Genomic DNA, 11,887 nt, shown 5'->3' on the forward strand with positions numbered 1-11,887 from the left:
ATTGAGGTATAAGTGTTTGGGGTGATAGTTACAAGTAATATTAAAACGCCATGCATTGGATATAAAGGACTTGCGTGTCTGGGAGTCAGCCCAGAGCTGACTTGAAGAGCAATGTTTTATTGTAGTGCACACAAACCACATCTAGCATGAATCGTGAAGATCACTCACCTGGTGGTCCACAGACCTATGCTTTAATGCTGGTGCTGCTACCGAATAGCTGTATCTTAGGCTATGTTATTCCTCCTTTTTGTGCCATTGTTTGTTCAAACCAATAAGGTGGGAGGCTTCAGTTAAGTGAACTGCAGCTTTTCCTAAAATCCCTGGGTGCCGTTACTGCTTATAAAACATGTAACCTCTCAGCCAGTGCACATTTCCACTAAGTGTATAAAAATCATCCGATGTTTGCACCAGAGTCCATCCTTAATGGGCTAGCCAGGGATGCTGTCTTGGAAGATGGACCTTGACTGTGTTTGTGGAAAAGTATGCAGACAAATGAGGGGGTCGGAGCTGAAAGATGAGAGCAGTGTGCCACACCAGCAGACAGGAGCCGGTGGGACACAGCTGGGGAGACTCCAGGTTCACTATCCAAGAGCCCTTCCTTTACTGTCTAGTTTAAGGCTGGGAATAAAGAAATGTATCTGGGACGCCAGCCCCAGATCTGCTCCCCTTGTGGTTCGGGTGGGGTGTCTAGCACCAGCATTACTCATGTGGAAACATTCCGCTCCTTAATACTTACTTGCAAAGTCCTGGAACCGACTGTGGCAAACCACGAAAGCAGGCAGGCCCGGGCTGCGCCATTATTGACAGAATCAGATGATTAATTCTGAAGGCAGACTCAAAGTTTCATATGGATTTTCCATAAACTTAGCTTTATCCCCTCAGGATGTTTGTCTTTGTTTCTATCCAGAGAGCCATCACTGCTTTTTCAAATACAACTTTAAGAAATAAAGTGGATAAGGACATACTTTTAAATTGTCTTAGGCTCCCAAACTGTTTATTGAACACCGACACCAGTAATATCTAAAAATGAATTTGGCAAAGTGAAATTTCTCACTGCCTACAAAAATAAACAGAAAGAAGCTGTCTTATTCTGTGAACTAAATTAACATTTTCTTTCTCTTTTCTGTTTCTTGATTTGCTTTACAATTTGTAAATCATTTGTGTGAAGCATAGCAAAACTTACATTGACCTGACATGGTCTTCTTAATAACTTCGAATTAACAATGCCTTAGATGTCCCTTTAAGTCTTCCTAGCAATTTTATAAGTTATGTATTTCATTTTATTAATGAGAAAAAGAAGCTTAGATTGGTTAAGGTAATCAGGATAGAACATCGAGGAGCTGGTATTCAAACTCTGGTGGCTCTGAAACTAAAATCAATTCCTATCTGTCCATACGCCCATTTATCCATTAGCAAATGCGTACCAGATTTATCATATCCAGCACTGTGTGGAGTGTTAACAATACAATAGTGAGGCAGGTGTGATATCTAATGCCTATATCAATAATGTGGTAGACACAGAAGGATCAGGAGTTCAAAGCCAGCCTAGGTTATATAACCAGTTTGGAACCAGCCTGGGTTTCATAAGACCCCATCTCAAAAAAAAAAAGTACAGTAATGAGAAAAAAAATTTCATTATGGCATATACATACCAGTAAGAAAAAATAATAAAAGAATACAACAGATAAATACAATTTTCAACTTGGAAATCTTATGATAAAAGTTTAGTACTCTGAGAGCACCCAAGAGACAAGACAGTTAGCTAAGGGTGTATATTAGCTATAGTGAGAAATTAACGAAGATGCTAAAGAGTACCTTTACTAGAGTACATGTCTTCTAGTGTCAGCCCAGCATCATTTCCAGCTAGTCTCTCAGGAACCTAGGCCAGCAGAGGCGCTGCCAGCACAGTTCCACCCTATGGAATACAGAGCATACTGTTGAAGGCCTGCCTCAGAAGTGGCTTGCCCTTTAGGTCTACTGGCTAGAACTCAGCCTTGTGGCCCCAGGGTAACCTCAGAGGAGGCTGGGAGGGAAGGGTGCAGAAAGAAAATGGTTGACCGAAGGCAGAGATTTGTGTTCGTGGGGAGAAACTTTTGAAGGCTTCTGGGAATAAATAGTGACTGGACATATTGAGAAATTGCTCTGCTTCTGCCAGAAGTATTTTGGGGGTATTAAAGTGTGGGAAGGATTTTCTTCACACATACATATATGTGTGTGTATACATAAACAGAGTGGATCCTGAGATTATACTACAAATATATAAGTCCTATAAAAACCTTAGGCAGTCTTTAATTAACTAACCAGTTCATTATTAATCAATAAACTTACTTTATATTTTCTATATGTTCTCTTGATCAGGATTGATGACATGCGTGTTATGTGTTATAATGTGTTAGTTGCAGAACAAGGCACCATGACAGCCATGGTATTTCTATTCCTATCAATATCTCAGTTGAAAGGACAGCTATATAAAGAGCATTCAGGAAAAAGATGGTGAAGACAGAGTTAATACATCTCAAATTAGAATCCGCATGTCTCACACAGGAGACAAATGAGTGGGTTTAGGACCGGCTAGTTCAGTGACTTATAGATGCCAACAGGAAAAGCATTCTCCCATCATCTTATTCTGGAATCCTATAGTTTCTGTACTGTCTCACTTTACAGGTAAATATGATAGCATTCAGTAAAGAGACAGGAAAGGTACATTCTTTTTATATGTTCAATTTTTGTCATGGAGAATCATCTCAAAGACACCCTGATGGAGTCTCTCATACCACAGAGTATCACACACACCATGACTTACCTCTGAAAGACAGAAGAATGAGAATGAGATTGTTTTTACAAGGAAGGGTTATATTTACCAGGCCCCAAATTCATTTAATCTGTCATATGGTGCTAAATTATGAACGAACAGCTTGGGAATATATCTTAACATCAGGAAAATGCACTGGCGATGTGAAGAAACATTATTGAATGAGAAATACTTTGGCCAGGGAGACAATGATCAAGAGATAGGAACATGTTAGGGTTGAAGGCTCATAGACAGGGTTGGTGATTTGGCTCAGTGGTAGAGCGCTTGCCTAGCAAGCGCAAGGCCCTGGGTTTGGTCCCCAGCTCCGAAAAAACAAAACAAAACAAAACAAAACAAAACAAAAAAAAACAAAAACAAAAGAAGGCTCATAGACAGACCTGCCTAACGGATGAAAGTGTGTTTGAAACTAAGGATGTTTGAGCTTGTGAAGCTAAGCCATCTTCGCAGCCCTTGATTTCCATTTTAAAATGTGAATTTTATGTGACAAATTGGCTAGCTTATAGTGTCCAGTTGTTTGGTCACACCAATCAATGTGACTGACATTTAAATTATTAGTGTTTGGATAAATTACTTTATTCTTCTTTGACGGCTTAAATGAGAAGGGATTTTTCACAGGCTCATGAAGCATATGTGTAGAATATTGGTTCCCAGTTGGTGGAACTGTTTGGGAAGGAATAGGAGGTGTGGCCTTGCTAAAGGAAGCACATCACTAGGGATGGGCTTTGAGGCTTCAAAGCACATTATTCCCAGTGTGGTCTGTGCTTCCTGCCTGTAGATCAAGATGTGAATATTCAGTGGCTGCTCTAGCCACCTGTCATCATGCCTTTGCTCAGCCATCATAAACGTTAACATTTAGCAATCATAAACCCAATTAAACTTTCTTTTATAAGTTGCCATGGTCACTATTTTACTACAGTGGTAGAAAAGAGACTAAGACACCTTCATAATCTAATAAGTCTATGTGATGGTTAGTTTTAAATGTTCAGTTTCCATGACCTATAATCACCTGGGAAGAATACCTGAATGAAGACTTGCCTAGATCATACTGGCCTATGGGCATGTCTGTGGGAGACTGTTTTGATTGTTGACTGATATAGAAGGACCTAGCCCACTGTGGGTGGTGTCATTCCCTGGTTATGAACCCTGGACTGTGAAAGACTGGTGAGAACTAACTGAGTAGCAGCTTGCTTGCAGCATGGGGATATTCCTTTCTCTCTACTCTTGACTGTGGACCTGGTGTTTTCAGTTCCTTGACCTCCATGCAATCATTCTTAAACCTATAACCTGAAACTGTAAGCCAGATAAACTGACTCCTCACCCACGTTGCTTCCATCAGTAAGTTTTGTCACAGCAGCAGAAATGAAACAAAAACAGCTTCATCTAATCACTTAAGGCCTTATGAGAAAGGCAGAGGTCCCTGACGAGTAAGAGGTTCAGCCTGAAGGCTATCTGTGAACTCAACACTGCAGTAGTGATTTGTGTTTTGTAGCCTGCTTGCTTCTCACAACAGCATCAGGCTTGAGAGCCTTCATAATTATATTAGGTCTAATATATGATTGATGTTGTCAACTTAATGAGATCTGGAATCAACTAATACCTCTGGGTAGGCTCATGAGGTCATTTCCAGAAAGGATTAACTGGAGGAGAAGACTCTTATCCAGAACATGTATCACTCTCTAGTGAGTGAGCCTGATGAAAAGTTCTGAAAAGTCCATGTTTCTTGCTTGCTTGCCCGACTCTGCTTCTTGTTGGTGAATATCTATCCTTGCTGCTACTGTTGTTACCACCCTCCAATGACATCAGACTCCAGCTTCTCAGCTTTCTAATGTGGACTGAAGACCAGTGTCTTCCCAGTAATCTTCCAGAGTTTCAGCTCCAAATTAAGAGTGCTGGATGTTTTGTGGACTGAACAATTACAAGATTCTCAGAATTTTTGGTGTGTAGTTACCAATATAAATCAATCTAGTGGATCTTTCTCTCTCTCTCTGTCTCTCTCTCCCCCCCTCCCGTGTGTGTGTGTGCACATGTGCCCATACACATGTATGTATGTACATATACACATATTTGTATGTGCATATGGAAGCCAGAGGCCACTTCTGGTGCTTACTTTACACTTTGTTCTTGAGATAGCACTGAACAGTGTTCACCTGTTTTGGCTGAGCTGGGTGACCAAGAATCCCTAAGGATCCACCTGTCCCCATCTCCCCAGTGCTGAGATTAAAGCATGCACCATGACACTGGGATTTGTTTTCTTACATGGGTTTGGGGGACTGAACTCAGGTCCTCATACTTGCATAGCAAGCACTTTACCAACTGAGCCATCTTCCTAACTCACTAAATCGTTTCTATAATATACACACAGAGATTTTACACACATACATACACAATTCTCTCTCAAAGGAACAATTATATTTGCACACATAAAATGTATATATTGTATATGTACATCTGTATTTTATGTGTATGTATCTTTGTGTCATCTTCACTGGAAAACCTGATTAATATAAGACTTCTGATGACAGCAGTCTACCATTTTGAGGCATAAGCTTGGAACTTTCTGGATCTTGCTGTAGAGAAGGAAGATCTTGTCTCCCCTTCACTGTGAATACAGTTTGCTTTTCAATGACCAGGGTGCTAGTTCTTCTGGGAAATAAGGATACTAAGTGTCCATGGTTTTTCTACCTCTAACTTAACTGAAGACTGAATCACACTAATTTGCTTCTATGTATTGAAGTGAATCTCCATTTCTCAGTGAGTGAAGTAGCACTGAATAGGCCAGCCCTGGAAAGGTTATGTTAGTGTCTGTGATAGTTAATAGTGTCAACTTGACATGATATAGAATCCCCTAGGAGAAAAACCTAGGGCATGTTAGTGAGGGGGTTCCTAGATTGTGTTAAATGAAATGGGATGACTCACACTAAACATGGATGGATAGCACCATTCCATGGGCTGGGATCCCAGGTTGAATAACAAGGAGAAAGAGAGCTGGAGAGATGGCCAAGCGATTTAGGACACACAACACTCTTGCAGAGAACCCAGGTTTGTTTCCCAGCACCTGTGTTAGGCAGATCACAATTACTGAAACTTCAGCTCCAGGGAACTCCAGTGCCTCTGGCCTCTGTGTCTATTTGCACACACAAACACGCGCATGCACACACACACACACATACACACACACTAAAATAATAATAAAGGATGAAGCAAGCTGAATACCAGCAATTGTCTCTCTTTTCTTCCTGTGGTTGCTATTCTTTCCATACTATGATGGACTGTAAAAAAAAATCTATTTTTCCCCATACCCCTGCTCCCAGAATGACGCCTCTGAGACTAATTGTTTATTAATAAATGCCTAAGCCACAATCTGTGGCTCATTCCCTAACTAGCTTGTAACTTACTCAACCCATTCAAACTATGCTAGGTCTTGCACATGGTTAGTTACCTCTCCTCAACTTCATTCATCCAAGTCCAGGTGAATCTCTCTTTTTATTTATCCTGAGTTCTTCTACCTGCTGGTCTACAACTATCTCCTCAGCCTTCCAGCCCAAATCTCTCTTTATTCTCATCTGAGTTCAGCTACATGGCTGAATTAAGTCTGTCTCCTCAGTGTTCCCAGGCAAATCTCTCCTTTTGTTCTATCCTGAGTTCATCTATGTAGCTGGTTACCTCTGCTCCCAAGTTTCTGACCACCTCTCTGTTCCTTGGTGAATCTCACACCTTTTACTATTTCCCAGAATCCTCTCTTTTCCTTCCAGTGTTCCACCTCCCGTTTCCTGCTTCAGCTCATTGGCCATAGGCCTTTTCATTAACAGGTGTTGCTTCTAAGAGATTCTCTCTACAATGGGCTGTACCTTCAAACTATAAGCCAAAATAAACCCATCCTCCCTTAAATTGTTTTGGTGGTACACTACAATTATTTCAATACAATAAAAAAAAACTAGAGTGTCCAATATGTACCTATAGGTCATGTTAATAAGACCCACAAGATAGTTTTTGAGCACCTCAAATTCTATCATATTTAGTGATAATGCTGATGTCTTCAAGCATTTGTGTCCATTAGGAACTAAACAGAAGAACAAAGTCACATTTGGCATTTCAACAGATAATTTACTATAAGGTACATTCAACAAACATAGTGACTAAAAAAAACACCAATACCTTAAGGAAGAAGAACAGGGAGATGCTAGTGTTATCTGAATTTAGAAGCTAAAAGAAGGGGAACTGTAGACCTGATTTCTGAGGGAGGTCTTGGACAACACTCCAGGAGAAATAAAAATTTTATATAAATGATTACACTGTCCTCTGTGTGAAGAAACAAATTAATAGGAAAATAGAAATAACCTAAATAGAATTTATGAAAGAAAGTAGGACAAACAAACCTGGCAGATGTGTCTCCAGTGCTTTCCCAAGAACCAGAGCATGGGTTCCTTGTAGTAGGGACATTCCCAGGGGAGAGGCTGGAACATCATCACTGAAACTGGACAGTATCGGTTGGCTCAAACCCAGCCTTCAAAATGATATTCTCAGATGCAGGGACTTGGATTTCTTAAGATTATTGGAATCTTTTTCAATTATTCAATCATAATTATTTAATTATTGAAGTCTGGTACTAATGGAGTACCAGAAAACGCTAGAGAGTAACCAGGTTCAAAACCCGTTGTTGTTTGTTTTGTTTACTGTTTTCGTCATTAGAGCATTAGCCTTCATCTTGGCAGCTGCTGGCTCCGAGTCAGCACCAGTGTCTCACTGGGTCCCAGCAGAGGTGGCATCTTTAGTTGGATAGTGGTCCTCCCCTACAAACCTTTCCACAGGGCCTCTTCTCTCAGCTTCTAAATTCAGACAACATAAAGCACTGTGTTCATAGATCATGTTCTTTCTATTAAATTCTTTCTGTTGAAATAGCAAGCATGGCTCGGTTTTTCTGTTTATCCTTGACTGACTAACACAAACGCTTGATGACATTCAACAGTTTCACACACACACACACACACACACACACACACACACACACGCACACGTTCACGCACATGCACACGCACACACATAGGCACACCCACTCCTATCGAAACTTCTCTCATCAGACTTGGCTTCTTGTCTATCACCTACTGAAAAGGTGTTGTTTATTTAATAGTATAACTTATGTAATCAACATGAAGTTGTGCTTTTCACTGTAAAAGATTTACTCAAGGGCTGGTCTTTGCACATCGGTTTCTCATTGCCCCGTTTTGGTCATAGAAACAGATCATTACTCAGATTCTGATGCTGACCAGATCAGGCTCACTCCCTGAACCATGTAATTCAACCAAGGTGACGGCACCTTTGACTCACTGAGCAGCATGTCTCCGTGCTCCTCTCCTGCTCTTGTCTTGTATTAGTAAACAGAGACCACGCTTGTGAGAGTCTTCCAGCAAGCACGGATTGCCTTTTCTGCGAATGGCAATATCTCCTATGGAGAGACAATGCCAGTTTCCTGATCCAATTCTTTCTTTAAAATTTCCTCTAAAGAAGACTTCTCAGGAAAAGATCTGGAGAAGGCTTAGGTATAAATGACCAACCCAGTTAAATGACCTCTTCAGGGGGATGATTTTAATTTTGTTTGTAGTTTAATACATCTATATTTTCAATAGAAGGGACAAAGCCTTGATTGTGGAATCTCTGAATTCACTCAGCTGTGTACAAGAAGTATTTTTTTTATTCAACAGGGCTAGGGAAATGTGGGCTACTCATCAAGTGTTTCTGAAAATTGTCCAAATAGTCTCCTTCATTAGCTACTCTTTAAGTTGGCCCTGATATAAAGAGACGTTGAATCCAGTACAACTCTTGACTGTCTACTGACAGACCATAACTGATCTCTTTGGACCCAGACCATGTTGGAGCACAGCAGGAGAGGCCACAGGGCACCTACACATCCTACAACAGCCTTCTTTGTAAGGCTAAACAAATATTTGCCTCCAACATGCAAAGCTGAGCTATGGCACTGGGATTTTACACAGACACTCCTATACACCTACATCATTGCTGCTTCTACTGCAGGCTGCACCAGCATCCGGGCTGGAATCCTGGAGGAAAGACAAGCAGGATGCGGGGAGGGGGCGTGTAGTCCTGTATATTTTAGGAGCCCAGTATCCACATACATCCTCTGAGACCTCTCAGAGCCCAAGCCAGCAAGACATAACTGGGACTCCATCTTTTACAGGGAGGTAGAAGATTCCAGATGTTGATACTTAAACCATAGACGAACTTAGAACTCATAGCTAAGAATACTACATGCAAGAGACATCCTGGAAGATATATGACATGATAACCACAAGTAATATTTAATAATAAGCTCAGGTTAAATTGGTTAAGCCAATTTAGTGGGAAATACGAGGGTAAAGGAAAAAAAAAAAGAACTGAATTGAAATACCAGGTACCCTTTGAAGCACATTTGCCTCCATCATCCTTAAACTTGCGCCTTTGGCTAAATCATCAACCTACTGTCTCCTCGGGTACAAGATGGCAGTCTTCAGGGGCTTGTTTCCTTCCTCTTGTTGAAATGTATGCTCTCGTGTAATATATCCTGATTATGGTTTCCTCTCTTTCCACTCCTTCCCAATTGTCCCCTCCCCCATCCAGATCTATCTCATTCTTTCTCTCGTTAGAAAACAAACAGGCTTCTTAGTGATAATAATAAAATATAATAAGATAAAACAAAACCTAATCTATGGAGATAGGACAAAGCAAACAGAATTTAAAAAGCTGAAGAAAATGCACAAGAAACCGCTATACACACAGAGACCTTATTTGCACACTCAGGGATCCTATAAAAGTGCTAAACCGGAGATCAGAATATACATAGAAGAGACCTGTAAGATAAAGAGAGAGAGAGAAATACAAATAAAATAAAATAAAAATTAATTTTAAAAAGGACCTGACTTTCTGAGACAAGGAACTCCCAAAGATGCAGTTGAGTTCAGTTCCTGTGGGCCCTCTACTACTGGACAGGCAGCCTACTCTAAGAGTAATTTGTTTCTCCATTGCGACTCCCCCAAGAAACCTAAGCTTTCCTTTGAAGTGGTTACCAACTGGAGATAGCTTCTGGGTTAGGGACAGGGGCATGCGTTCACATCCCCTTCCGTCTGTACCTCCTTCCATCCATCCTTCCTTCCTTTTTTCTCTTTCTTTTTCTTTTCCTCTGTGAGACAAGGTCTCTCTACATAACTCTGACTGCCTTGGGATTCACTTTGTAGACCATACTGACCTCAATCTCACAGAGATCTGTTGGCCTCTGGCTCCTGGATGCTAGGATTAAAGATGTGTACATAGCACAGTGCCCAGCAAAGCTGGTTATACAGGGACTGGATCTTCCAAGGAGTCTACAGGTTTTTACAAATAATTTTCAATTGACACTTAGTAATTGTGTATAGTTAGGAAATAGAGTAAAATGTAATATATGCACACCATGAATGAATATCTGGGCAATAGACATGTCTATCATCTTAAACATTTATAATTTCTTTTATGTTGAAAAGATTAAAATATTTTCTACTAGCTATTCTGAAATCGACTATTAAATGCTGCTGACCATAGCTAGCCTGTTGTGCTATATAACAGGGAACTGTTATTCCTATCTGTTTTTTTCCAACTTATCACAGATGACATCTTTATTCACTTGAAGATTGCCACAGTAAAGTGCCACAGAGAAAGAATCATCTTGTCACATTCTGAAAACAGGAAGTCAGAGATCAAGATGTCAGTGAAGTTGTTCCTGCTAAGAGACCTGAGGGGATGGATGGTCGTCTTGTGCCTCTGCTCAACTCCGGGCAACTTGCTAGCAATCTCCGGTGTTTCTCTATTTGTAAAAGCATCGACCTGATCCTCATCCTTGTCTTCTCCAAGAATTTCTTCATGTCATGTATGAAAACATCGTTTCAAAATGAGTTCATACTCACAAAGGTTGGGGTTTCACACTATCTTTGTCTGTGAGATGCACACAATCAACACATGACACTCTGGGACTTTTGCTTGTTATCAACAGCTCCCTGGTGGCTGGGGAATGGGTGGTCCATGCTTACCTCCCTGTGTGGCTTTGTAGGAAGGCAGAGAGTACAAACTAGAAGACTGATGAGATCTGACCCCTTTCCCAGTGTGACCCTCCTGATATTTTTGTAAAATAGAGAAGATAGGTTTGCTGAGAGAAGTCACTGAGCTAAACTAACTCATGTGGTATGAGGTATCAACAAATCATGCTCTCAGGTTGTGGAGAGTATGGATCGATGACTCTAGCCCTCACTCATCCTGGTAGAGACTCCTAGCAGCTTCTGGTGCCCCAGCGTCCTGGACACTGTGACTGAATGCTCTGAGATGGGACTGAGGCACTGATATTTCTTGGTTTATTTTAGCGGGAAGCTAGGTTTAGGAAGTACCAGAATGGATGGTAGGAATGAAACGGTAGTTAGGAGTTTGATGGGGCTGGAAGTCCAGAGAGGATGGTTTACAGCTAAGGAGAAGACAGCTCAAGCCTGATAGACAAGGCCAGGCGCAGCTTTTAGAACAGCAGGGCATCAGGTGACCCACTTGTCACAATTTTCTTGCTTTGTCACATTTTCTTCCCAAGCCTCCTTGAAGGTGGAGCCGCCACTGAGATGAGGTCTTGGGCTGTTCTGACCCACAGTTGAGTCTTCATCACTGATGGGTCCTCAGCGAGGCTGTGGTCCTCCAGAACTGCCTCCTGGCCTGTGAAGAGGATTCTTGGGATAGTTCAAGCTGAACCACAGGCTCATATGCTGCCCACATTTGAACCAAAGCTTGTGGTGGTGGTCAGGGGGGTGGGTCAAAGAAGCTTCTGTGGAAGACAGTTGAGACACAGCTGGCACACTGGTGAACTAACTGGCTTATCTCTGCCCAGAAGGTAAGAATGACCTGCTTTGAGTAATTATGAACCCTAACCCCCTTATTGTGACCCAGGGAGTTTTATTTCATGGGAAGACTGTCACTGGCCCCCAGCACTGTCTTTGGATTCATGAGGGTTCTGGAGGCAGTTGGTTAGGTGATGGGTGTCAGGAGTGGCCAAGGTAATATTTGCCAGTTTGGCCAGTT

The sequence above is a fragment of the Rattus norvegicus genome, chromosome 2, assembly GCF_036323735.1.
Source record: "Rattus norvegicus strain BN/NHsdMcwi chromosome 2, GRCr8, whole genome shotgun sequence".
Taxonomy (NCBI): Eukaryota; Metazoa; Chordata; class Mammalia; order Rodentia; family Muridae; genus Rattus; species Rattus norvegicus.